At 38.0% G+C, this 23,488-nt stretch overlaps 1 protein-coding gene across 2 annotated transcripts in view; it reads left to right on the top strand.

Moving 5' to 3' along the window:
• Positions 1-23,488, top strand: part of TAF3 (TATA-box binding protein associated factor 3) — a 152,356-nt gene that overhangs the window by 51,833 nt on the left and 77,035 nt on the right. The gene's annotated exons all lie outside the window — the stretch shown is intronic.

Below are 23,488 nucleotides of genomic sequence, written 5' to 3'. Positions count from 1 at the left end.
TTTCACCCTCTCTCCATACTTCACACATTGTTTATTTATTTAACCATTTAAATTGAAGGTAATGTAAACATCTGGCACCGTTTCTGGAAATTGTAACCGTTTTCTTTGAAAGTTCCTATAAATGATGGTCTCTGAGCCTCACATTTATTAATCTTTCTAATATGGGCCTACATTTCTACCTACTTAGCCATTTCTCTTTCTGGCTGAAGAATGACACTTTTCCCTCAACGTTAGGTCGATTTGTTTTATTACTGGATTGGCGAGATTGTGTCATAACAAAGAGAAAATCCAGAGGTGTGGAGGAAGGTATGGCCAACGCCACTGAGAGCAGACAGGCTGTATTGTAGGGTGAGTGGGACCAGGACAGCGGCTGGCCTCGAGGGGAAAAGCAGTTTGAAATAGAAGTTGACTGTTTCTTCAAAAGTTATCTTTGTATGGTGGTCCTAATGCAATATTAAGAAAATTAGAGCCTTAAAAATAGAACAATGGTCCTTTTTAAATATATCTAATTTAGTAAATTTGCCCCCCATCTCTGGTGTCTGATTACTCCAAACAGAAGAGAAAAAGGAGAAATCCTATCTACCGACAGAAAAGTGCGTTGCAAAAAGTGGCACGTTTTTACTTCTTTTCGTGGAGAACATTTTAATTGTACTTTAATCAAGAGGGCAATAATAGCAAACTTGGTTTCAAAAGCAAATAAATTTTTTTGCCCTCAGAGAACTGTTTTACTGACAGAATATAGTCAAACTCCAAAGAAGTGATAGTAATCTCATATTACTCTTAAACTTTAAAATTTATATTTACAAAAAAAAAAGTGTTTTTTTTTTTCTTCCTTCTTACTTACGGTTTGTCTCTTCTGTATAATGAAGGGAGACACCTAATGACCAAAAGGTAAATGTTACATGTGTATAAATTAGTTGGTGAAGTGATTGGTATTTTTCTTTTCTTTGTTCTTGAATAGTCAAAACAGAGAAAATTTCAACAAGGGAAAGATGAGACTGTTGCTTAGGGTTAATTTCCTAAAATAGTGTAAAGTGCTTTTTTTTCTTTTTTTTTAATTTAAAAAGATTGTTACTGGAAAACAGTGCTTTACCCGCAATGTTCAGGAATCTCCGTATTCCTGATTGTGGGCCTTGTCATCTCTAAATTTAATCATGAACAGTCAACAGTATTTTAAAGCAGATTGCTTTCGAAAAGTTTTCCTGTTGGTTGTGTAAGAATTAAGTTTGAAGGAACGACTTATTTATTGTCACAGTAGCTACTGAAATGCTGCTGTCGGAAATGCGTTTATCGTACACGTGGGAGGGAGAAGCCAGTGAGAGCCTCACATGTTCATGAATGTGGGAGCTGTGCACAAGGTCATGGGTATTAATTGTTACGTCACGTTTTGTGCATTTAGTTTTAATTAGCTTATTTGAAAATATAAATGTATTGTCCTAAAAGTCGTAAAAGCTCTTTGGTTACTTTCTTTACCTTTGGAGTATAGCCAAAATCAGTTATTTTACTGAAATCTTTATCTACACTTTAACTTTTCTGCCACCTATTAAAACTATTTTTTCACCTCCCCCAACAGATTGCTTGAACATTGAAAGTGCATGATTCTTCCTCCAGACTATTTCCTTGTACTGGAAATAGGACGGTGCTAAACCCATCACTTTTACTTTGATTTGCTTCCTTTATCTTTAGCAAATCTAAATAAAACTGTCATCCTGATTTTCAGATCTCTCTTTGAACTTCCTTTACCCAAATTGCTCACTTTCCTATCGGCTCACTACTTTTTTTAAAAAATGGAGATTCCACATCCGATGTTTATTTTTTCCTGTTACTATCCTTTTTCTTTTTGATTTTTAAAAATACTTTTACTTTATAACTTACTACTTGTTACTCCCTTTTTGTAACTACAAACTTCGTTGAGAATCTTACAGAAAAATGAGAAAATTATCAGCCTCTGAGTCTTTAGGAGTAATTAATACTGACTTTATAAATGTTTTAACGATACCTGAATTTGTAGCCTTAGAACTCATTGGTAGGGACTGAGGAGGTGGTAAGGGTGTGGATACCTAGTAGGGTTTTTTCCCCCCACATTTGAATGTTTTTTACGTGATTAATTTCTTGGTATTTTAAAAACTTTCAGTAAAGTAGGTATACACACTTATTAGCCCAGAATAGTCAACAAAAGTTTTTTTTTTTTAAGTTGGAATTTCTTGCTCAGTTCTTAAGACACACAGAAAAAAATTAAACTACCTGTTTACTTAGTTCCTAAATATTCAGAATATGAATGAGAATATAATGAGAATATAGCATAATATATTATTAGAATTTTCAAATACTCTTTTAATAAAAAGTAGAAATACTTTTCTTTTATCATTATTATCTTACAGTAAGAGAGTCTAAGAATCATAGAACTGGAGAGACGTCTGAGATTACAACCCTTCAAGGTAAAAAATAAGGTGGTTCAGGTTCATAGTGATAAAGTGACCTGACTAAAGTCTTAAAAGCTAGTTAGTGACAGATGGAGATAGAATGAGGTTTCTTGGTTCTTACTCCACTTTGTAAAACTGCATGATAAATTCAGCGTCCCTCTTTCCCCTTCAAATGCCCCTTATACACCACGTATGTTGTTTTGAGAAGGGCCTGGCTAGAGAGGTAGTTCCCATAGTGTGATGACAATTCAAATGTGAAAAACATTTGAGCTAATGTTTCTGTCGTCTTACCTGTCACGGTTTCCTTTCGATGACTTTTACTGTACTTTCCAATTTGGCATTTATTCAGTAGACATTTATGAGTACATACCATATGCCACTTTACTGCAAAACGATAGGTCACAGATAGTGTGCCTCTGACCTTCCCAGGCTATTCGTTGTTCTAAAACATGCCTTTAAAAAGAATACAAGACCGTCCTATGGATATACCCAGGAGCAGATCTTGGTTTTGTGAGGCTTAAAGCTTATACAGCTCTGGGAGCCTTCTTTAAGAAAGTAATATAAAATAACAAATACAAAAAAGCAGATTCAAATTCCTATTGATGGTGGAATATATATATATATATATATATATATATATATATATATATATATATATACACACACACACATACATACATACATACATATACAGTGTGGAATATTATATGACAATGAAAAATGATCTCCAACTACAGAAAATATAGAAAAATCTCTCAAACATAGAGTCAGTGAAAGAAGCCAGACCAAACACAGCACTGCTTCTGCTCTTAAAAGAGCATGTGGTGGTGACCTTGTGGAGGGTAGGGGCGACTGGAAGCCTAGGCTGCTGGTCATGCCCTTCTCTTGATCTGAGCGAAAGTTCATCAAGCCGTATGCTGTAATATACGTACTTTTCGTATACTTATTATATTTTAATAAGAAATTTTTAAAAATTAGATATACAGCCTTAGGGGAATCCAAAGGCTATTAGCTTCATGGTAAACCCACCTCTAGATGCATTGTAATACAGTCAACCAATTTACTTTTTTCAGACATTTAGGCTGCTTCCAATACAGATATCCTTGTGAAGTTAAAAGATTAAACATGTATAATTTTATGAAATGTTAAATATGTCCATGTTTGGGTTTTTTGTTTAAGTACTGTTTCCAAATAGCAGAATAACAAGGAACTTTTATTTCCTTTCTCCATTTTCATCCTTTTTATTTTAAGAAGTTATACCTTTGGCATAAAATTACCTTGACCAATTTTAAACATTAAAATGTACAGTAGATAACTACTTGCAAACTTGTCTATGAAAGATTTTTGGAATTATATGCTATTAATGAAATGCAACCTTGCATTTCACTTGGTTACATGCTAATACATATTTGATTATATATATTTATCTTGTATAGTTTGGAGTCAGAACTACTTTCAGTTTATATTAAATGAAATGATGATGCCCACCCTCATCTTTGTCACAAGATTAAGATGAACAACAACAAGGAACTGTTTTATTTGGAAAATGGCACAGTTATTATTTTAGATGATATTTAGAAATTTATTGTAGTAACGAGTCACCAAATGGACTCCTAAAAGAAATACAGCATGTAACCACAGGCTTTTAAAAAGTAAGATAATTCAGACAGCATTCGAAATAACGAGAGATGTTTTCAGGATATTTACTTTTCTACCTCTACCTGTTAGGTAACTTGCTTTGTCCATCTAATGGACCATAGTTATTTACCTTTCTGGCTTTATGTGTGGCTTTTCAACTATTGTTTTAATTCTGGTTTTGTTTCTTAGTTTTAGTCTTATCAACGTGTATCATTACAGATAAAAAGGCATGTAAAGAAAAATACATACTTGGATTTTAAAAATTTATTCCTTCTACTTTTGGGGAAAATAAAACCTCAGTTTCGAATAGTGCTTTCATTTGAAACATTTTTGCACATCTGAAAACAAAAAATATTTTCTAGTTAGTGTGATCATCTGTATATAAGGTCCGGTGAGGATCTGGAGGGAATTAGTGGATGTGAGAAATCAAAAATATACAGTTATTCCAACCAATACCCCTAGCACTATAAAACAATGCTTAAGAGAACTTAAGATAAGTAAACAGTTGAGTAACAGAAGCTATGTGAGAATTTTCCTATATTGCCCCCCCTCTTGGATTGTATGATAGGTATCATCTTGCTGCCATTAGTTTCCTTTGAGAGCAATTTCTTATAAATGCATTCATGTTTCTAGAACAAGCTGTTCTACACAGAACAAATTGTTTCTTCCTGTGCTTTAAGTCCCTCTTCTGTGTGCATTTTCTGAATGGTTTCTGTTCCTGCTAGCAAGGTTACCAGAAGCAACTCCTTACTACTCATCACCGAGCTATTTACATTGTAATTTGGCAAACATCATTGTTGATGGTGAGTAATATAGAATGTCTAACGTTTCAACTGTATAACCCATTCATATTAACTTATCTACATTTCTGCAAATCCAGCATATCAGTGTTCAGAGGGACAAAGAGATAAATTAGGGCGAAATTATTCACCTCACCAAAGGATTCCCTTAAAAAGTTAGGTCTTTGAAGACACGATTTTCCCACCATGTATTGCAATACTGTGGCGTACCTTAAAAATCTTCAGTTATATTTTAATACCCTGGGTCCCTAACCTTTAAGAGTTGCCTTTAATTAGTACCTCTGTGTCAGCAGTATATAAAAATTCCAGAATTCCCTTTTAAAGAACCATATGTTTTATAAAACAGGGTGATCTAATAATTAAATTAGGAAGGAGATAAACAAAAGACTCTTGTCACTGAAACATATAAAAGGGACAAAAAAAAAAAAAGAATAAAATGGATGGTGGGTTTAATGCAAAATTTAGCAATGAAGCATGAACTTTATAAATAATTTGTTTTTTATATCAAATATGTTTATATATGTTTTACAAATAAAGAGAGCAAGACACACGCCATTTCTAGAGAGGTCGTCAAAACATGATAGAGTAACAATTGTGTGTTTAAATGTAATGAAAAAATTATCCTCAAGGAAGCATTCCAGGATCAAGTTGGCAGAGTGATAGGATACAGTAGAAAGAGCTCTGACCAGGAGTGGAGGGGAGTTGGGGGGTGGTTAGGCTTGAGTTCTAGTTCCAGCTTTAAATCTAATTCACTGTGTAACTCTGGATGAGTTACTTACCTCCTCTGCCCTAGTGGACTTTTTTTTTTTTAAATTACAGAACTGCATTTTGTGATTCTTAAGCAGAGATACTATCACTAGGGACTGTTTATATTAGATGTTGATCGGCTTCCATAGGAGTTGTTCCTGTAACTTCACAGGTGTGTCATAGGATGAATAATGGAAAGAAATAGTAAAGTCAGTTAAACAGCTATCGATTGGGTACTTACAGTGGGTTCAAAACTATAAATCAAGCAGGTTTGATTTAACCACAAGTCTTCACAAAAACAGCTATTTCCTAAAGTGGTGGGTGCATTATATATTTTACTGGATTGCAGGGAAACAAAAATTTATTCAGATTTTGGAAAATTAGGTATAGCGTGTGGCATTGCGCAGAGATCCGCTTACTGGAGAATATCAAAGAAACATTGGTCTTAGCATGTTGGGTTTGGAGGTTTGGTGAGTCCAACACGTGCATTCAGATATACCATGTGTCAGCGGCAGGCATACAGGTACTCCACAGTCCTTGCCTCTGAGAAATTCATAGTCTTGTGCTAGGGTCTGAGAGGCCATCGAGTCCACCTACTTCATTTTATAGTGGAGGAAATAGTACTATTAAGAGGCTGAGAAAAGAAATCTTCAAAAGCAAGAAAATGAGAGCAAGGAGTTTGGTCTCGGAAAAAAAAGAACATGTTACCATGAAACCTAAAGTTGGTAGAAAGCCTTTGAAAGGATTTAGGGAAATAAGACTGTAACCACAGGAAAAAGCACATAGGTTTGATAGGTGAAAAATACACAGGGCATAGATTGAGACTCAGTATAAGGAAGAACTGTCTAACAGTTACAGCTGTCTGAAGATGCAGTGGTTCATATCGGAAGGGGGTCGAAGGAGTGAGCAAGTCACCGGTGGGCTTCAGGAACTGCCCAAGAGAGCACTTGAGGTTCTTGCAAAAATATTAAGCAATAGCTGGTTTAATACACTGGATGGTTTTGTTTTACTTTCTACTTGGAGATAATCTCGGACTTACAGAAAAATTGTAAGACTAGCACAAAGAATCCCCCATATATTCTTTATTTATATTCCCTAAACATTAACATCTTACTTCATTTGCTCTGTCATTCTATTTCTGTATATATATATATATATATATATATATATACACGCTTTCTTTTGTCTTTTCCTGAACCGTTTGAAAGTTGCCGACAAGATGCCCTTTTACCCTTAAATATTTCAGTGTGTATTTTCTAAAAACAAGAAATTTCTCATATGTAACCCCAATACAGTCATCAGAATCAGGAAATTAACATTGATATAATGGCATTATCTAATTTACAGACCATATTCAAATTACATCAGTTGTCCCAATAATATCCTCTACAGCAAAAGAAAACAAAAATGTTTCTGGTCCAGCATCCAATTAGGAATCACATGTTGCCTTTAGTTGTCACGTCTCTTTAATTTCTTTAATTTAGAACAGTTCCTCAGTCTGTTTTTGCCTTTCAGTGACCTTGCTGTTTTTGAAGAGAATAAGCTACTTATTTTGTAAAATGTCCCTCGGTTTGGGTTTGTCAGATATTTCTTCATGAGATTCAAGTTATGTGATTTTGTCCGGAATCCCACAGAATAGTGGTGGTGTGTTCTTCTCGTGGGCCGTGTGAAGAGCCCAGTGGTGTTGATTTCACGTTGACTTTCCTTGGTTAAGGCAGTGTCTGCCAGGCTTCTCCACTGTCAGGTTATTATTTTTCTCTTTGTCATGGCTAACTTTCTTGTGGGGAGATGCTTTAAGGTGATGTAAACATTCTGTTTTTCACCCAGTTTTATCCACCACTTTTAGCATCCACTGATGATTTTCACCTGGACCAGTTATTACCATTATAGTTGCTGGATGGTAAATTTCTAATTCTGTCCTTCCTTCTACATTTATTAGTTGGCATTCTACTCTAAGGGAGCTTTTTCCTTCTTTCTCACTTATTTATTCATGTATTTATATCAGTGTACACTTGTGGATTTTTTTTTTTACAGCTGTGTTTTATTTTATTTATTTATTTATTTATTTATTATTATTATTTGGCTACATTGGGTCTTTGTTGTGTTGCACGGGCTTCTCATTGCAGTGGCTTCTCTCATTGTGGAGCACAGGCTCTAGGCGTGCGGGCTTCGGTAGTTGCAGCGCGTGGGCTCAGTAGTTGTGGCACATGTGGCTCTAGGGCACGCGGGCTTCAGTAGTTGTGGCTTGCGGGCTCTAGAGTGCAGGCTCAGTAGTTGTGGCTCACAGGCTTAGTTGCTCCATGGCATGTGGGATCTTCCCGGACCAGGGATCGAACCCATATCCCCTGCATTGGCAGGCAGATTCTTAACCACTGTGGCACCAGGGAAGTCCCCACTTGTGGATTTTTATTTTAGTCAGTGGTTATACTCCATGACTGTCATCATTTATTTTGGTACTTAAATTGTCCCTGATTTGGCCCACGCAAGCCCCCCAAGTTGCCTTGGTGTTCTTTGACATGTTTCCATCGTTCTAGGAGCACTTCGTTACTCTGTGGCCCAACAAGATGATCCATCTCTTCTTGTACTTCCCAGCTCTAGCCCAGGAGCCAGCGATTTCTCCAGCGCCCTGGCTCCTTTTTTGGAAGAATGGAATTTAGAACCCAGGATCTGGGCACTAGGACTGACCACTGCTGCTACCGTGTCCTTGCTATTAGGTGCTCTTAGCAGACAGAGCTAGGAAATACATTCATGTGCGTGCACAGACATCTGTATCTGTTTCCATAATTCTCTCTTCAGAGTAGTAAGAGCAGGAGTTTATACTGCCAGCTCCAAATTGGATCCAAAAGCACAGAGTTTATTCTCTTATTTGCTTAACTCTAGAGTATGCGGAAAGGAGCTTCAGAATTGCTAACCCATAGCAGTGTGGGAAACAATCCTACTAACTAGATTTCAGTTTTTGTTCACAGTTATTTTATTTTTTTAATCTTTAGTTTGAAGGTATGTGGTCAAAATTTTGTGTTGAAAGTTACTGGAAGGGCTAGAGAGTTATTGCTTATTTACCAGCTCTAGAGTTTCTGTTTGGGGTGATGGAAAAGTCTTGGAAATAGATAGTGGTAGTGGCTGCACAGCATTGTAAATGTAACTCATGCCACTGAACTGTACACTTAAAAATAGTGCAAGTGGACTTCCTTGCTGACGCAGTGGTTACGAATCCGCCTGCCAGTGCAGGGGACATGGGTTCGAGCCCTGGTCCGGGAAGATCCCACATGCCACGGAGCAGCTAAGCCCGTGCGCCACAACTACTGAGCCTGCACTCTAGAGCCCGTGAGCCACAACTACTGAGCCCACGTGCCACCACTACTGAAGCCCGTGCGCCTAGAGCCCGTGCTCCACAACAAGAGAAGCCACCACAATGAGAAGCCCGCGCACCGCAACAAAGAGTAGCCCCCGCTCGCCGCAACTAGAGAAAAGCCCACGCGCAGCAGCAAAGACCCAACACAGCCAAAAATTAATTAATTAAAAAAATAAAGTACCTCATATAAGTGAAATCATACTTTAAAAAAAAAAATAGTGCAAGTAGCAAATTTTATGTTATATATATTTTACCACACACACACACGTCGCTTGGATTGGTCCCCTTTTCTCCTGTCGACAGTATAGGTATGTGTGTTATTCATTGGAAATAGAGTTAGGTTCAGTTGTTTCTATTTATATTCCTTTTTAGGCTTTTTCCCCATCCTTGAGGTTTTTTCCTTATGTAAAATATTAACATGGCTCCAACAAATTGGAAGTGTCCTCAGAGAAGTGTCGCTCCCTCATTTTATCTGCCCCACTGCCCCACCCCCCCATCCTTTCCTCTTGTTGCCACCACCCCGTAGGTGACACTGGTCACTCATCCCATTGGTGACCATTCTCATGAGCTTCTGGCTTACCCTTCATGTCTCCCGTATATTCACTTTCTCCTTTGTGTCTCTTATTTGATTACAAGCGTTTTTAATTCAAATACCTCTGTGCCTGTGCTCTTGTTCCTCCTGGTGCTGTATCCACTCTCCCCCAGATGACCAACCTTTCCTCCCCACGAGGACAAGCGCACCTGTGTTCTCTCCCATCAACAGGCGCCCCACCTTTTCTCCAGGGGAGCCTCTTCGAGCTGAGTGCTCTCGTGGGCACTGCCCCAGTGATGATTTCTGACCTGCCCCAGTGATGATTTCTGACCACCTGTCCTCGGGTTTTAAGTTTGAAGAACCCCATCTAGGCCAGGTCTTCCCTGTGTTGATGCTTTTGGACGAATCGGCCACATTCAACGTGACCAGCCGCCCCTCCCCTCCTGCCGCTGCCCCCTCCCTCCCCAAGTGCTGGCATCACCTGGAGCTCCGGTCCCTCTTCTGTTTCTCAAGCAGTTTCTTTGCTTTCTCCTGCCTCTTTCCTTTATTACTGTTCTTCCATATAAACCTTTTAATTTTTTTCTCCCAAATATGTAACTATTCCTGTTTTCTTTCCTCACCGTATATAATAACCGAAGAAAAGTGTGGGCTTTGCACTCCTAGACCTGGCCGAGAATTCTGGCCTGGCCCCTCAATAGCTGTATGGTTCTCTGAGCCCCTGTGAACTCAAGCTTCCTTATCAGCAAAATGAGGATAGTCATATCTCACAGAGTTGTCGTAAAAGTTAAATGAGATAACGTATACATCATAGCACATAGCAGACATCCAATAAGTGTTCATCTCCTTCCCAGTTCCCCATCTTAACACTAATATTCACTTTACTTGCAGCACTTATAACCTGATCTCTGCTCTCGAGTAACTTCTGTCAGTCTTATTTAGGAAGTGAAACTTGCACTCATGACATGAATAGGAAAATAATATAGACCGGAGTAATCACATATTGAAATTATTCTAAATATGTTCTTTAAGAGTATCTTTAAATTTTGTTTGAAATGTTCTTTTATGAAAGGAATACAAGCTGGTGGAGGAAATGATTAGGGAAACAGAATCTAAAGCAGTTTCTGGACGGATACCATTGTTAAAGGGGTGCTAAGGAAAGTGAAGTTACACCGGGACTTGCTGCCTTATGTAAAATAGTGTAGCTCTGAGGCTGGCATGAAATGCTGCTTACAAAATTGTTGCGAGTGTGGAGAGAACTTTTTGTGATCGCACAGTCAAGAAAGGCTTTATCTTCACAGTGAAAAGACTCCGCGTGTAGCTCTTCTCTCTTTTCCTCTCTCTCTTTCTCTTCTTTTTTCTTTCCCCACTTCTGTTGCTTATAGGGAGAGGAAGCAGGAGATCAGAGAGCAGAGTAGATGAAAATGCAACATAAAACTTTTCCCGGTGATAACTGTGAACTATTTAGGAAGATGAATTGACTGCCTGGGACTGAAACAGATAAGAACCCCAGGAGTGTTTTGATGCTGAATCATCTGAAGTCTGAGAACAAACCTCAAGAAAGGCTTTTCAATCCACGCTAGAATTGGGGGTGATAAAGACAAAGTTAAGGATTAGAGAGGAAGATACCTGATTGTACCCTTAGGTTATTAAAATTCTTTATAATTTTAATTGGCCATTTAAAACGGAACGCCGGAGGAAATTATAGAGTTGAAAAGTGAAGCATTTAAGTCTTAGATACCAAATCCTCCATGTGAGCTCTTGGTCAGTGGTTCCAGCTCCATTCCACAGAGCAGTAATAGAGTAACTTGGGAGGCCTTTTTATTTTTTATTTATTTATTCATTGAATTTTTAATTAATTAATTAAGTAATTATTTTTTGGCTGCATTTGGATCTGCGTTGCTGCGCGCGGGCCTTCTCTAGTTGTGGTGAGCGGGGGCTTCTCTTGTTGCGGAGCACGGGCTCTAGGCTCTCGGGCTTCAGTAGTTGTGGTGCACGGGCTTGGTTGCTCTGCGACATGTGGCATCTTCTCGGACCAGGGCTCAAACCCCTGTCCCCTGCATTGGCAGGCGGATTCTTAACCCCTGCACCACCAGGGAAGTCCCTATTCATTGAATTTTAAAATTCAACATCTGTTATGGAAAATTGTTATGAAAAGCTAAATAGACTTAACCACATTTCGAAATCAGATTCATCTCATACATCTCAGTACTAGACAGGCCTGTAAACTTTCAACCTTTAAATTTGTGCTAGTTTGGGGGACTTTTTTAAATAGAGATTTCTAGGCCCTCGAATCCGCCTTTTAGAATACGGCTGCCGTTGTGGTGAACTGACTCACCTGGCCAGCGTCCGGTCCGTCGCTCTGCATCCTATCACCTCTCGTTTCCAGCTCTTTCTCTCCATCCCCCCTTCCCTAGCCTGCAGGCACGCTCAGATCTCTCCCATCTTAAGAAAAACGTTTAAAGCCCTTCTTCAGCTGTCTTCCTCTAGGCTGAGAGCCATGCCCCTTCCCTCTGGGTCTCCCCCATGTCCATGCTTGTTCAAGGGCCCCCATCATCCATCTCATTCCCATGGTAGAAGCCCGTGGGGTCCTCTGACATCTTCTCTTTCGCACTCTTCTAATCAGCTCTCTCTCGAATTCTTGTCAATTCTACCTCCTAGACATGAAATCCATATTCTTTTCCGACCCCAAGGGCCCAGTTCTAATTTCACAGCTACCCTTCTCTGTCCACCATACTGGGCTAGAGCAGTATTTCTGAAATAGAGATCTGGTTACTGCTCTACTTGAAGTTCTTCAAATTATTCTGCCTTCCTGATAAAAATCAAAGCCTTGGCCGTGGCAGGTAGGATGAGCCTCACCTTCCATCACCCCCCTTTGCCCTTTACTCACAAGCCTGCAATGCACCGCCCGCCTTTGTTTTCTCTGCTTCAGAGACCACTTCTTCTTATCTGCCTGCTGAACTTCTATATCCTTCTTAGGATTTAACCCCTTTCAAGTTCTCTTTGACCTCTCCTTGCTAGCCAGGCCTGGCTGGGTGCTCCAAGCATCCTGTGCCTGTGCCTGTGCTGGTGCCTTATCACTCATGAGTGAGCTCCTGCATCTGTGCTCCAGGTCCCAGCTGAGTCCATAGAAGCTCTTATCAGACCTCAGCTGGTCAGTTCATCACAGAAAAGAAGTTAAAGCGGAGAATTGTTTAAAGAAAAGATTCATACATGAAAACCGTAACACTCGATACTCAGTTGAGACATATAAATGTCCCTCCACCTGGCTCTCTCAATGGGGTCAAGGCTCAGTGAGTGTTGGTTGTCTGGTTGGAATTTAACATGACTTTTCTTGCATCAGACACCCTCTGGTACATCATCTGTGATCTCCAGTTTTACTTTCTTTGAATTGAAGTTAGAACTTTAAAACCTTGCAAAGTAATCAGTGCAGGATCCTTCTAGATTTTAACTTCTAATGCTTCTAGTTTGTTTTTTAAATCCTTGCCCACACTTATATCAACAGACATTTTCCCCCCAGTGATGGGTCTATATTGAGTCTTCCCGAAGCGTTCAATTTAGTTTTTGTAAGAAACAAGACACTTTTTGCACTCATATCTCCTTGGTTAATATTCAGTTAAGCAACATAGCTGCAGTAACAAGTACAACTGGCAAGAACTAGTTTGAGAACAGCACAGCTGATTTTTGGTAAACACATAGCTCAACTAGTGGAGGCCAATATTTATGGGACTGATGGAGAGTTGCTCCAGGCTTTATTAGCTGCCTGCTTTCTGCAGACTGGGAGTGTCAGCAGATAAGTTTTAGAGGAAAATATAAGAGCATTAGTTAATCTAGTGAGTCACCTAAATGAAGGTTGCAGGCTTTTGATATAGGTGAAGTTACTTTTCTTTGGTTGGTTACTGGTCATAATTTGTTTTTTTAGCTGCTTTTATGGTTTTACCCATTTTGATACGTGGGAGTAATTTTGTGAATGAGCTTTAATCTTTCATCTTTTATTTATTTATTATTTGTACCACTAATTACTTTCAGCAAAGACTTGAAGATGCTTATTGTAAAAGACACAGATACAAATTACATTTTGTACATGCAACTGTTTAAAAAAAAAGCCCAGCAAATTATATCAGTTTTAAAAAACTTAATATAAATTTAGTTATTTCTGATTATTTGTGTGCTAACTGGTAATGCTGTGAACTAACCAGTAATGTATTGAAAGGCATGGTTGATTCTTATGGTGTACTACTTACAGAAGAAGTTACAAAAACATGTTTTTTTCCCTAAAAATATCAGTAAGTTTAAAAAAATATTTTCTTTCCCCTCTTTTTTCTCTTTACCCTCTTCTCTATATTCTTGTTAAAAAGTTTTTTCCTTAAGATATTTGATTATGGTATAAGGCAGCTAATTTAAGCATCTGTTTATCACTGCCTGGCTAGACTGAATGTAAAATTTCAATTGAATTACCTCCCAAGAGGGCTTTGAGCTCTTAGGGTAAAACACATCATTTTCTCTTTTCTCTCCCGGGATTGTCAGCAGAAAGAATTCATCTAAATAGTTTACATGCATTTTGAAAATGTTGTATCTACTGGACTTAGCTCTGTTGTTTGCGGAACATTGCCAACATAAATGGAATAGCTGCTTTGCTTGTTAACTCAAGCACAATGGTGTTATGTGGTCTTACAATATGCGTATAAATTGTAGCAGTGAATGACTTTTGCTGATAGTTAACTTGTAGCCAGTTTTCATATTAACAAAGAAGAGATTTTCCTCTTTTAACAATTTGTTTTCAAAACCAGGATGTTTTGAAACATCAGTCATTCATTCAGTCATTAAATATTTATTGAGCAATTTCCATGTATACAACTTTATATATTACAAAATTCAGATATACATTGTAAATGCTTATTTTGCCACTTTTCTCTGAAAGTTTTGGGTTTTCTGTGCACTTTCATCTGTTTCGTAAGGGCTTGGTTAAGAACTAATTGATTGAACTGAACTAAACATATCAATAAACAAATTCAGTGTGTTTTGTCTGTCAGCAACTATAGCACAGACAGGTGTGTCAGCTCCTGAGCTTTCAACTTGAAGGACTCTTCATTCCTTTTTGCATATACTACTTTCATAAGAAAGCACCGTAATTTTCTTCTCTTTATTCTACTTGATTGCAAAAATTTTGCAAATATAAAAAAAGCAGATGAAAACTCGATTGCTCCAGTTTTTCTTCTTTTACAATAAAAATGATTACTTTAAAAAGCAGCACATAATATTTCAAAAATTTTAAAACTGTGTTAAAATATTAAATCTTAACATGGTAAAATAGACTATATTGTCAGATTAGTAAAACAAAAATATTTGTTATCCCTAATCATTAGTTCTGCTATGAAGTTTAGGTTGATTTTTGAAACACACTGGGTTTTGTTTGTTTGTTTGTTTGTTTTTACAAAATTCCAACAGCATATGTATCTGTTGGTTGATCCTTCAGTTGGTCAGTTATCCATCTTTGAAATGTCAAAGAATCTAAAATGGAAATCATTCTTTATTACATTATTTCAATATATTAAAATTTATTTTATAAGTAGGCTTTAAAATACACTCTTGAGTATTTGAGATGTATATTGAGAAAGTTGCGAATTATTTTGTGAACTCTCTATCTTTTAAGAGAATAATGTCAAGGCCTAAATTACTGAAAGAAAGCTTTGTTATTTAACAATGAATTAGTATAGGCCTTACGGGAAGGAATGTTTTGTCTTTGGTTTTGAATTTATCATTTGAAATGTATGTGTCCTTTAAGATGAGATAAACATGTAAGAAGTAGGGAGGAGCCATTCAGTGTGTAAGTTTCTGCAAGTTGTCCTGTGAGGTGACCCAGCAGAATCCCTACAGAGCCAGGAGTTCGTTTTACTGGACCAAACTTTCATCTTCTCAGGTGTTTTCCTCTGTGCTTTTGTGTATCTCATCTGGCTTTTGTGCCTTAGGTGCTTGTTTCCCTTCATATCGTTGACTGTATTTGTCACTTCTTTTCACTCCTGTAGCCGGATCTTTCCTGGTCGTCTTCTGCTCTGACTGCTTCCCCTTCCTTCTCATTGATCCCCTTGCTCTCAGCACTGTCCTAGCCTATCTGATGTGAGTTTACCACAGTTATCTCCTTCTGCCCGTCCAGCTTCAGTTGCTTACCTCTCTTTTGCCCATATCAACTTTTATCAGATATTCTCAATCCTTATTCGGAGCTTTCTTATATAAATTCACCCTCATAATTAAAATACCACCTCTTTTAATATTTCTGTATACCCCATGTCTATTTAATCATCCTTCTCAAAAGAACTCTTGAAGAAAAACAGAGAGAAACAGGGTCAGTTGTCTTCTATCTTTAACTGAATGTTTTGCCCAGCAGAGTAGGTACAAAGGTCAAAATACATTTCTTCTTTCCTACTGTAATCGTCTGCCCTATATCACCAAAGGAATCGCACATTTTATTTTATTTTTATTAGGGCTAAATCCTTACCCTTTTCCATTTTTATGTTGTCTTGAAGTAAGCTCTCAGTTGACAATTAGCTGTTCTAATGGAAGCAATGGAATGTAATCCAAAGTTGTAGTTACAACTATATTTGCCTTGGGAATGTTGCACATTTTAAAAACTTTCCCTTTCCCTAACCAGTACACACTGTTCAATGTCATAAATACTGTACCTACTGTCAGCAGGGGGTCTTAGCCTTCAAGGTTCATAAGAGCAAATAAGAAGAAAATGACCATATAAGGTAGAAAATAGTAAGAGAGAAAAACAAAACCAACCAGGTAATTGTTGCCGGCCTCACATCTCAATGCTGTCTGGTTTCAAATGTAGGAGAGGGGGTATCTGGTCATCCTGGCAAGTGCGGTGTGGTGTGTGAGTGAGCTCCTTGGTTCCTGTACATTGAACTGTTGAAAGTGGAAACATGATTTTCTGTTGGTCAGTGTTTTAAATTGGAGTTCATTTCCTGGAAACCTCTTTTCTATTCATTTATTCAGTCACTTAATGTTTATTGAGCACTTACTATAAAAATGTCAAAATCATCTATGAACATTTTATATATGTTTATTGAATATATAAAATCAAATATTTAATATGGAACTATTTTAGTGTATTTTTCTCTTAGAGAATTTTTCTTGATGGGCTGGGATATAAGCTAAGACTATTTAAATATGAGCCTGATGATGTTTTGATCAAAAATACCTTCCTCTTTTGCTCTATATAGGAAGCCTTCATTGCTCCAGTAACCTTCAAACTGTATTCAAAGTAAGGTCTTTTGCTCTTGAAACATTTCATTTTTTCTTTGATGTGCTTTTAAGCTCCTACCTTTCTTCACATGGTAAATCCTAAACAAGGGGCGGCTTCCTTGGTGACTGCTTCAGTGAGCCCTTGCTCCCTGTTCTATCGACCCATTAGATATCTGCCTAGAATATTTGTGTCTTCCTTTTCAGCTATGTCAGCTGTTTTGGAAAGTTCTTGATATATCTGTAATGGCTTCAGTTTCCCACTAAAGTTAGAGTTTGTGACAATTATTTCTCTCCTGAAGCTAGCAGACAATTCTTACTTGTTTCTTAAACATTTCACAGCTCTGCCTTAAGCATTTTGAAGAGATGCTTAAGACAGATACTTTTCTTAAAATCAGTGCATCACATTTCTTATTGATCATTGACCTGTCAGCAGTCATTACTTTAGGAGTCTTATTTACAATAAAAAGGAAAAGAGGATAAAAGCATAGGGTTCCTGGTTGAGTCTTGGTAAATTGGGCCATGATTCTAATTGGGGAAAAAAAACAAATGGGCTTCGGAGTGAGATTTTCCAGTGCATACATTCTTTCACTAATTGTGTGGCCTGCACATTGTATAGGACCTGTGCTTTCTCGTCTACAAGATGAGGATGACAATACCTCCTTCGTAGGGTTGAGGTGAAGATGAAATGAGATGGTTCGCACAGGTTTCCTGGCATATGGTGGACATTCACGGCGTTGGTGCTGCGGTCACAAGACAGGGACCGACAGTGCCTTCAGTGAGTGTGGGGCTGACTGTGTGAAGGTGGGAATATCCAGTTGGGCTAGTGACTGGACTAGTAAAGGAGTCGAGACTTGACTTGGGCGTAGCGCGCATGGAAAGCAGAACAGGAGCGTCGGGGCAAGAAAAGAAGAGGCGTGAGGTTGCTGATGGCAGCTGAAAGCAGGTCCCAACTGTTGCTGCTGACTGGTCCTCGTGCTCAGTTTACCCACCCCTGGAACCCAATATGGAACCTTGCTCTGTTCCATTATGTTATAGTATAAAGCTGTAAAGCTGGGTAAAAAGCAAGTCTGTTTCAACCTTCCGACTCTCTAAGAAAGTAATAACCCTGCTCTCTATTGTTTCTCCCAGATCTTTTAATGTTGTGCTTTGGTGAATGGGGGTGGGGGTGAAGATCAAAGCCAATTCTTGCTGAACCCAGCCTCATCCTGGGTATGGGGCTAAGCTCTCATGCCATCCTGTGACTGTTCCCGAGGAGGGGCTCCTAATACCAGGGCGCGGGCAAAGAGGGGGCTCATACAACATTGCATCTTAGACAGTTTCTCTTCATTTCTCACAGTTTCTGTAGGTCAGAAGTCAGCTGGGTTTTCTCCTCAAGCTCTTACAAGGCCAAAGTCAAGATGTCAGCCAGCCTGAGCTTGGGGCCCCTTTTCCAGTTTTTCTGCGCTGGCAGATTTCTGTTCCTTGCAGCTGTAGGACTGGGGTCCCAGTTCCTAGCTGGCTGTACTTGAGGCTGCCCACGTTCCTTGTTCCCTCCCCTCCATCCTCCGACCAGCAAGGGCCCATCAGATCCTTCTCATGCTTTGAATCCCTGGCTTTCTTTTCTGCTACCAGCCAGAGAAAACTCTCCTTTTAAAGGATTCGTGTCATTGGATTAGGCCTACCTGGCTCCTCTCAGTTCTGCATAATTGTAAGAGCGGAGGTCTCCTCATACTCCCGGTTTCACTCACACTCAAAGGGGAGGGCATTGTACACAAGCGAGAGTCACTTTCAGAATTCCGCTTACCACAGGTCGTTTGGTTGAATAAAAAGTTCTAAACTGGTATTTATTTTCCTATAGAATTTTGGACAAATGACTCCATTATCTTAGCGTTTAAAAATATAGTCGAGAAATCCTGTGCCATTGGGAATCCCAGTCATGCATATCCTGTCAGTATTCTCTCTCTAGCAAATTTAGATTTTAGAATTTCACTCGCATTTGCCTCCGTGGGGTTCTCTTTTTTTGCTTTCATTGTACTGCTGGGCACTTGGTGGACTCTTTTAACCCCGTTCTCTGATGAAAAACCTCACGTCTTCTGCCAGAGTGAAGAAGGAGTAGGTGCCTGGACGCTTACATTGGGAAGGCCATCTGGGGGCTGACTTGTAACCCATTCAACCAGCCCCCCTCTGGTAACCCCCTGCCCGTCCTCCAAGGGGCCTGGTGCCTCTGATTCCCCAGCTTTTCCCTGTCTGTCCTGGGAAGCAGTGTGTTTACTCATTTGCATTTGCAAGTACTTGAAATATCAGCTTGTCCTTTCCCTTTACCCAGCCACCCTTCTCCATTTGCTGAAAACAGCGACATCTCCACCTGTTATTTTCTCTTCTCCTGCTTGCTTTAGCATTGTAGGTTTAACACCGTTTTAAGTTTCTTTAATAACTTTTTTGGGGGGAGGGCAGGAGAATTGGATAAGAACAGAAATGAATCCCTCTTTCATTCTACCATCTTGCTTCAGAAATTCTGCCTTTGATTGTTTAATCATGATTATTTATCTTGCTTTCACTATAAAATTCAGTTTTGTGACACAGAGGACCAGGTTACAACATAGTTCTTTTTAAAGTCAACATGTAAATGTATATTCCGTGTGCAACAGTGGACTAATAAATGTTGGGAAACCAGTCAAGAAAGGCAGTCTGTGGTCTCAGGACGCTTCCAGTCCTGTTGATGTTGAAGAACACAAAGGAACACAGAGGAAAAAAAATGGAGGGAAAACCTAAATGCCCAGCAGTGGGAACATGCTCTGGACTATAATGTTAAGTGAAAATGGGATATAAACTGTTTAGTATGATTTCATTTATACAGGAAAAAAATAGAAATGTGTGTAGAAAAAATTAAGAGAAAATGAAAACCCTAATTAACAGTGATTTTTATCCTCCTAGATTGTGGGATTTGGGTAATTTTAAAAGAAAAGTACCTATAATTAGGATTCCCTTTTCTCCTTATTTTCTTCAATTGCCATATTAACTAGCATCTACTTATGTTAATGCTTCTTTGTTTGCCTCCCCATTAATTGTCTACTAGAATATTTTGGAGAGGAGTAGGTATTTGTATGATGGTGTAAAACTTAGGCCAGAGTAAAACCACTGACTGGATAACTTGACTAATTATCCCTGCACTCTTGCCTTTACCGAACGGTTTCAACACCAGAAATTTAGCCACTGCTTCCCATTTTCCCCGTTATTTCTTATTGCCAAAGTAAGTCTTCTATTCTTTAAAAAAGCCAAGAAATGATGAAGAGTACAATAGTCTTATATACATGTTGATGAACTACACTTTTAATAGAGGCATTTGTCTCAAAATCATGTTAATGGACATATAACTAGAATGCTGTATCATTTCTTGGGATTTTCATTGATTTGGGGAGCTAGAATGTTGCTGATAAAATGCATGACTATTTTATATGTAACTACTTGGAAGGCTGAGCGGGGAGCCAGTGAGCCAGCTACTATTGTGTAACTCTGCCAGGAACCAGGAAACAAGCACAAACATTGTATAACGCTGGTGTCATTGAAAACGTGTGCCATGTGGACTGTGAGATCCAGTCTCGGAAAATAGAGTAGAAAGTTATGAAATGGTTCAGATTCTTTGAATTACTACAGCAGAAAAACTTTTTATGGAAATTGTCACACATAGGATGTATTTAAGAAGCAATTTTCCTGATTTTCGGAGAGATTTCATAAGGAAGGTGTTACACAAGGGAGGCACACCTACTTATAGGGTCTTGTTTGTTTTTAACTTATTCTGATTTACAGAATTTTTTTCTCTTTAGGATTCATATTAACAAAGATTTTGATTGGGAGCATGTGAATTTTATCCTAAGTTAGCAAGAAATCATAATTTTTAAAATCATAGCAAATTCATCACAAAATAATTCACATTTAGGATGCCATATTAATCTTTAAAATTATTTCTTAAAGTCGTGCTTCATAAAGTAGTAGTGTATATAAATATTTATAATTTCTTTCAGCAGGCTTATGGAAACTTTCCACATGTTCAGTTTTTTTTTTTTTTTAAACCCAGACCAATCATCCCAAAACAAATTTTTAGCTTGCACATCTAAAGTTACTAAGATCTATTGCATTTGATTATAATTTACTTAAGAATGCTTCATATTATAAAACCTATTTTCTTTATGAGGATTTACTTAGACATATAATGTCAATGATATTATTAAAGGTATTTGTAATGGAGTTTAAATACTATAACACTTAATGTATATCCTTAAGGTAAAGAAAAAAAAGTACTAGAAGAAGCAAAATTTTAAAACAAATAAAAACATTCTTGGAGTGTTTCCAAACCTAAGCATAGTCCATGCCACAAAAGTAAGAGGTCTTTTTGAATGAAGTTAATTACCCACAGGGTGCATGTTGGTCACTCTTTAAAATTCTTATAAAAACAAAGAAATTAATTATCCAGTATAAAAACGAGGCATACTCTTTCTGGCAAACATTCAATTAACTTTTTAGTGCTTGCTACTTAATGTTGTTTTTGACCAACCAACCATTGAAAACTACTTTCCTTTGAAATTGGGCTTGAGTGGAAAACAGTGTTGCACGTAGCTGTTTCGATGGCCGGTTCCATTGGATCGTCAGCGTCTTTCCCGTGATCTGTGAATTCAGGGGGTCGTTACATTTCAGACTCACCGTGAGGCTTGCATGGAGCCCAGTTATTTTGTGTGTTTAGTGTTTAACAGAGTTAACCTCTCTAATCTATTGGGAATAATCAGGAAAATTCCTAAATTAGTATTTCATATTAGAACATTCCAAAAATGTCATAGCATTAAAAAATTTTCCATCTGATCCACTAAAGCTGGTAACAGTTACATTTAATTTTTTTTCCAGATAATAAGTGCTTGCATTGCTTTTCTTTTTGATATTTTGACTGATAAATACCTTTTGTTTTTAAAAGCTATATTGCAAATTTGATAATTTTAACAATTTGCCACACCGGCTTTTTTCTTTGAACACACAGACAGGTACGTGTGCACACATACACACTCACTCACACGCGCACACACACACACACACACACACACACACAGAGCCAGGCTTTATTTTCTGAACCATTTGAGAGTGATTGCAGATATTATGACACTCATGCCCTGTATATTGATACTTCAGCATGTTTTTCCTAAGAACAAAGACATTTCTCCTACATAACCACAAATTAATACACTTAGGAATTTAACATTGATGCAATATTATTGTCCAATATTCTGTTTTCCCAATAATGTTATTTGTAGCTATCTTTTTTACCCCTCAATTCAGGATCCAGTCAGAGATCACACACTGTATTTTAGTCTCTGTATTTAAATTCTATCTTTTTAGTCTCTGACAATCTCTTAGCCTTTTTTCCTCTTAAATCTTTTACTGTAGTGATATTATTGAAGAGTCCAGGCCAATGTGGATTGTTTCCTCATGATTAAATTCAGATGGAAACATTTTGGCAAGGATACTTCATAGATGATGTTGATTCCTTTTCAGTGTGTTACATCAGAAGATGTATAATGTCTGTTTATCCAGTTTGGGGTTTTTTGGTAATGATGCCGGATGCTCTTCATTGTAAAGGTAACTTTCCCCTGATGAGTGTTAGGGGGAAGAGTCTAAGACTGTGTGAATATTCTGTTCCTCAGCATTCATTTAGCATTCATTGATTATTATTGCTTAATCAGTTATTATAATAGTGGTTGTAAGGGTTGATTTTCTGTTGTTTTCATTTCTTCTGCATTGGAATTCTGTCCCTCTCCCACTTTTATCCCCCTTTAAGTTATTAGGCAGGACACAGGATTCTTTTTTTATTCGATGTGTAATAATCTGTTCCTGTCATTATAGCTCTATGCAGTCGGCCCTCCATATCTGCGGGATCCACATGCGGGGATCCAACCAACCAAAGATTGAAAATACTTGGGGAAAATTTTTTTAGAAAGTCCCAAAAAAACAAAATTTGAATTAGCTGTACACTGGCATCTATTTACATATCATTTACATCGTGCTAGGTAATGTAAGTAATCAGAGATGTTGTAAAGCATAGGAGGAGGTAGATTATGTGCAAGTACTGTGCCATTTTATATAAGGGACTTGAGCATCTGCAGATTTTGGAGATGGGGGACGGGAGGTGGTTCTGGAACCAGTTCCCCTCAGATACCAAGAGATGACTGTATATCTTCTTCCCCTGTGAGCGTTAGAGTTTGAGGCCCCTGAGGTAGACAGTCCAGAGCTGACACCTGTCAGGTGAGGTGATAGTCGGGAAGAGGAAACGGTGACAAGTGCGCCCTCAGAGAAGTGGGAGAGTCGAGAGAAGCGTGTGGTTTGGGGGGAGCCAGTGATTTTGGTAGAATTTTTCCTAATTTTAACTCAAAGCATTGATTATTTTCTCTCTTTTAGACAGTATCTGTTTATCTTCATATACAATGAAAATATAAGTATCCCTTATGGTCCAAATTCATTCACATTTTGAATTTTGTTAGAAAGAGTTCATATAGCTAGAGATGCTTGTGTTGCAGTCTATTTTTGAATGTTTTTATGAAGTTTACAACTCAAGGGGTAAAAATATTGCAAGGCAATAACATTACTTTAGAAACTTAAAATTACGCAAAGATTCTGCCTTATAGAGTTTGTACTTTTAAAAATTGTGGTAAATGCTCCAATTTTAGGCAGAAAGTTATATTCCAAAAGTTTTTGGCAACCGCTAATCAGGCAAAAGGGAATTTAATAGGAT

The sequence above is a fragment of the Balaenoptera ricei genome, chromosome 2, assembly GCF_028023285.1.
Source record: "Balaenoptera ricei isolate mBalRic1 chromosome 2, mBalRic1.hap2, whole genome shotgun sequence".
NCBI classification, from domain to species: Eukaryota; Metazoa; Chordata; class Mammalia; order Artiodactyla; family Balaenopteridae; genus Balaenoptera; species Balaenoptera ricei.
Note: the sequence above shows the minus strand (reverse complement) of the source record. Positions and strands in the feature narration are given on the sequence as shown.